Raw genomic sequence first — 6,000 nt, forward strand, 5'->3', positions numbered from 1 at the left:
TGGTCTTTAGCCTTTAAAGCTTATATTTGAGAGCAGAAAATAAACACAATATATTGGGCATCCCCACCTCTGGAGCCTGGACAGTCATGAAATGGGGTCTGTGCCTATCGGCATAAACGGGGGTCTGGGCATATTAGCAGATTCCAGTGTTCTTTCCCCAAAGAGGCTGCAGCTGATGGAAGGATCTTACAAGTGTGGCTCCCAGCTTGACTTCATGTGCTGCCTATTGACGTGGGCTCCCAACTCTGCCCAAACACAAAGAGCCAAGTTGAGGAATTAAGGAAGCCAGACAGGGATCATTGATGCTGCTGATGGTTCCAGAACACAGGAGACTGTCAGGCTTAGCCCGTTATTTTCATCATCCTTAATCAGTGGTCAGAGGGTTCATAGTACTCCAGGGTCAAAATATCATCGAATCCACTCTCCCACCCAACTTGGATGGATGGGGTGCTCACCCACTTGTCCAGGTAGCCACTCAGTATCTGCTTGATGAACTCTAGAGACAGGTTGTTCTAGGGCAGAAAACTCTGACAGTGAGCCACGCCAAGTCCAAATCTCAGTCACCTCTTCCCACTGTCCAGTGCTCTGGAGCTCTGAAAACAAGATTAACTGCCCCCTTAAAACCTACAGCACGTCTTAGAGTCAGCACCCCCCTTGATGCTTTAACAATGCCTGCCGGTCGTAACTGAGAGGGAAACAACCCACATACCACTGGCAGCAACTTCATCAGTGTGCAGAATTCACGTCTGCCGCCTGGAGAAATGGTTCACCTTCTTGGCTAGGGAGGCCATGTCCCATTTGCCACAGGATTGGGCATATATCGTGGAAAATGTTTATCTGCCATTTCTTAAGTAGTAGATGGAATCTTTCCAAAGGAAAAAAAATTCTCAAAGACCCTCAGCATTGACCTAATTTATTTTTTATTATAGTTTCTCAAATATGTATAAACACAATGGCTTTTGCTCATAGGTCCATTACAACTATAAAATAAAAATAAATTTACAAGTCAATCCAAACAAATCTACAAAGTCAATAAAACTCAAGTTAACAGCATTGATTCAAGCTGGTGGCAGCGTAGTTTGCTGACACTAAATTACTGCCCCTTCTGATGATGGCCCCAGCTGCTCTAGCAGAGGCTCTTCTGTGCCTCCTGATAACTTGGTTCTCCCACCACTTTTCTGTCCTCCAGGTGTTTTTGAAACATTTCTTCACCATTCATTCATTCCACGCATGTTTGCTGAGCACCTGCTGTCTGTCTAGGGCTTAGCTAAGGATCTAGCCGTGAGCAGAGCAGACAGAAACCCCGCTTTCCAGGAATTTATATTCCAGTGGCTTTCCTGAGGCGCAAACACATTTACATTAAAATCTCCCCTCTCTTCTTCTGTTTCACCTGTGACAAGTACTGTAGAACTATTTAGCAAACAGATGACCTAAATTCACCATCAGTCCTAACCCAGTCACCCAGATAATCCAGAATATGCATATATTAATTTTTAGATATTTATCAAAATGAAGAGACAAAATTTGAAAGTCTTACAGACATCTTGCAGCTGCAGGAGTCTGCAGGAACCCCCCAGGTGCCCGCAAAGCGCCAGTCAGAGAAGCATAGCTGAGTCTCCGTGTTCCGCATCTGTAAAGCTTGTTTTGGAGATCAATAAGGATGTGGTACCTACAGACCAATGATGGCTGTCAACCCTATGAGAAAGAAATTATTCCTGCCAGGGCTTGTTTTCAACTCTTGCTTTCCTTCCGATTGCCTACCTTTTGGTCACTCCCAAGCTTGTTACAATATTTGGAAAAGAGCAAAACCTCATAACTGAAAATTACGGGATTTTTTTTCTTTCAGTGCTGGTGCAAAAGCTTGCTGGGCAGGACTTTGGAAAGCATTGCTCAGAGTGAGGCATAGGGATTCTTGGTGAACTGTATCAATGTCAACTGGACTGAGCTTTTCACCAAACACATAGTCCATCAGCAGCTAACTTTATGAACCCTCCCTCTGTCCTGGGAGGCTGGGCTCTCCTCCAGCATGAAATCCAGCCAGGAAAGGCAGGAAGGGCGGGCTTACGGTGGGCACATCACAGAAGGCCCTGGGTGAGCTTTGAGCGTCAGCATGAACTTCAGATGTTGAGGTTTCTACAGAGGCCTGTGGCACAGTCACTGGTTAGTTACAAGGCAGGATGTTTATAACCCAGCCATGCAGATAACAAAAAAGAATGCACATGCTACTCAGTTTTTAAATTATTACCCAGACTTTTTGCCCTCGAAAACACACAAAAAAGAATGAAACCTCCCCATCCTAACCCAAGGCACCAAACCAAGTTTCTGGTGTCCAAGTTCACATCTCCAAATTTCTCTGCATCCTTACAAGCCACAGCCTCTCCAATTCAGAGTTCCTGACACTTGAGTTAAAGTTGCCTGTGTATTTTCTCATATGAACAAGGCTTAGAAAATGAAGCCTTTAAGCAAAAATCTATTTAACTGCACAGCCTCTAAGTGCCTCCAAGACCCCCTAGTCATGCATTCTACCGCTCTGCTGTCTATACCCCCTCCTTAGATGTTCTTTGAAGAGGGTCCCCCACCTGGTGTCAGCTTGGAAACCAGAGGAAAGGACTGGTTCCCGTGTGCACTGAAACCGCACTTCCTTGCCACTGTTTCATAATTCAGATTCCCTTCGCCTCCAGAAGCCCAACTCTAACCTACCATGAAACTGCCGAAATTAATGAGGTTCTCAGTGTTTCTCAGGGCTGTTTCTAAAATTCTTTTAGAAGGTGGAATTGCTGCTCTGGCCCCTGGAGTGAAGCTGCATTTCTTTCTGGAGAGTTTCCATGAGGTTCTAATCAGTAACCAGCACAGCGCTAGGCACAACGCAGGTGACAGAGCTGAGGACATCGGCTCTCTGCAGGAGCCTGGGAAGAGAAAGCCAAAAATCCCTGACTCCCATCCACCCTGTGCTCAGGCCCCCCACAGCCTGACCGTGACCTGACCCTGACCCTGACCTGATGGAGAGCCTCTGCTCTACCAGGCTTCCCCAGTGCATGTGACAATCTCCCAGAGGTGTCATATTAGACAGGGCCCAACCCTTGACTGCTGGGAGATAAACATGAGTAGTGACAGTTTGTGGCAGAAAGCTGCCATCTCCAAGGAGGAAATAGGCAGTGCTTTTGTCTATTGTGGTGGGAAGTTATTTGGTTTTGGTTTGCTTTTTGGTTTTGTTTTATCTGCCTTTTAGAAATCTTCCTTACCCCAAAAGAATTATCCAGAAGGGTGAGGAGGTTGGGCACCAGAAGCCAAAAGTTGAGAAAGGTGAGTGCAGGCAAGTGTTTCTCTCAAACACAGGTGGGTTTGTTTTTTGGTTTTCGGTCTTGTTTTGCTATTTTTTGCTTTTCCTGCTTTCCCTGGATTTGTGTTGTTGGTGGGCTGGTTTCTTCGTAGGCTGGTGCTCACTGCTGGTATTTGATGGGGTTCTTCTGATAGGAGAGAGCCAGCATTGTGCCTGGGGGTAGGGTAGAAAAGTGTAATTATCACCGTAACCCTAATCGCCACCATGATTTGAGCCAAGCACCACACAAGAACTCTTATGGGCTTCCTCTTTCTTAATTCTCCCAGCCACCTCATGGAGGTGCCATTGTTTTCCCTTTAGAGGTGAGGACCCTGAGGCTCAGAGAGATCAAGAACTGGTCCTAATATCGCGGAGTCTGTAAGTGGCAGGTGTGGGTTTCAGACCTGGATCTGGTGTCACTCAAAAGCACTGGTCCATAACCATCAGGCCACGCTGCCTATGTGGCAGCTTTGCTCTGTCGCCTCTGTTCTAATATGAAAGCCTTAGATAAAAGAGGAAGAGGAGGGTGGAGCTGTTAACAGGAATATGTCCAGGTTCCCTGCCATGGACCTCTAGATGATGAGGAGCACGTCCCCAGGTCCTGGCGGCACCCTTGTCCCAGGGAGACGGCAGCTGAATTAGAACAGCCGGTGCTGCCCTACACTCTGGCCTCCTGCCTCGAACTGCTGCTTCCCCCTTGTCAGCTTGAAGTGCCCACGAATGTGTACTTTGAGGACTCACAAGAAGGAGTGGCCGGTTCTGCCTGAAACAGTCCAAAGAGTCCTCAGCAGGCTAGGAAAACAGTCTGACTCAAACAAGAGCAAATTTTTTTTTGGTAAGTTACAAATTAATTGATGGTTCGTTAGGGAAAAATTAGATAATCCAAGTGAGTGATAACAGGAAGAAAATAGCATCAATAATCCCACCATCCACAGAGGCCCTAAACCACTGCTCATTGTGTAGTCATCCTTCCCTACTTTTCCCTTGTGTGTAGACACCTATAACTTGATATATATAATACATAATGGGGTTGCAATTTAGTTTAATGAGATAAATCGAAGTTCCTGCACTTTGGTCCAAAAAGCCAACTGCACTAAGGCATGCTAGGGGAGATACGGCTTAGCAAGCATCTAGTATAAAATGAAATGGGCTTTATTTAACAGTTGCCTCACTACGGGTCAGCAGTCTCCAAAAGAAGACAAAGGGCTCTTGGAGTGGAAAATCCAGGAGGAAGTGGTAGCCCTGCCTCCTTGGAGTCCACTCAAAGGAGAGCAGTGGGCATGGTAACGAGCCTGGAAATCACGTCTTGTTCAGGAAGAAACCAAGTGTGTTGAACTTGGAGGAGATAGTCACGGCCTTGAAGTCTCACTGGGCCATGGGGAGTGGAGAACATCCATGTGAGATGGTTTGGACTTGTTCTTTATGACCCAGAGAGTCACAGTGGGGCCAAATGGATGGAAGCCGTGCTATGACTTGCAGCTCAATGTAAGAACCTGCTTTCTAATAGAGCCGACTCCCCAAAGCTGGGATGAGGTCTCAGGAGGGAGTAAGTTCTGTTCTTGAAGAGGTTTGAGCAGAGGAATTGGCCTTTCATGTTAACGCCAGTCCTGTGCTTATGCCACTTCGCTCTTCTTAGGTGAACCTTCCGATGGCTCCCTGTCCCAGCCTCCACCACTGGTAAGAATGTGAGCTGGGGTGACAGAAGTGGGTGTCAGAAGAACATCTTTTCATAGAGATGTGCGTGATAGCTGGCGGATGAAAGTTATACCTGTGACAAGTCGCTTTTGAAGAGGAGGACCGGACTTGACTGCTCATGGTTTATTTAACTGGATGACTCACAAAGAGGAAAATAAAATACATCATTTTTTTAAAAAACATTTCTTAATACTTAATCATGGACAAAGTCAAAATGTGCATTCCTAAGTTTTTGTTTCAAAAAAATGCAACAGGCTTATTTTAGGTCTAGCAGTGGGAGGAGAAGAAACTGTCATAGACTCTTGTAGTTTCAAAATTTCTCCATGGGAAGACTCAAATCTCACATACAGAAGAAGAATTCCAAATAAATTATGTAGATACTTCCCTCTAAGGAGCAGGGAGTCATATGTGTGACTTCCTTCCATAGAACACACCATGGAAAGTGGAGGGAACGGATAACTTTATAGTGGAGGAAGCTCACTGACACCACTTTAGCCAGATGATCAAGGTCAACATGACTGGCCGTCAATCGTATTGACAGTACGTACCACTGATATAGTGCAATGAAAATGGCACGTCACCTCTGTGGTTTTCCTCCAAAACACCCACAACCACAGTCAAATCATTAGAAAAATATCAGACAAATTCCAGTCGAGGAGCATCCTACAACATACCTGGCCGGTACTCCTCAAAACTGTCAGGGTATTAAAAACAAGGATTGTCAGAGAAAATGTCACTGTCAAGTGGAGCTTAAGGAGACACAAAGACTAAATGTAATGTAATGTCTTGGATGGGATCCTGGAACAATAAAAAGGACATTGGGTAAACAAAATTGAGGAAACCTGAATAAACTATGGACTGTAGTTAATAATGCTATATCAATATTGATTCATTAATTGTAACAAATGTATCATGCTAATAAGGTGTTAATAATAGGGGAAACTATGTGTGGGGGGTGTGTTATGAGAACTCTCTGTACCATCTGC

The sequence above is a fragment of the Diceros bicornis genome, chromosome 26 (genome assembly GCF_020826845.1).
Source record: "Diceros bicornis minor isolate mBicDic1 chromosome 26, mDicBic1.mat.cur, whole genome shotgun sequence".
Taxonomy (NCBI): domain Eukaryota; kingdom Metazoa; phylum Chordata; class Mammalia; order Perissodactyla; family Rhinocerotidae; genus Diceros; species Diceros bicornis.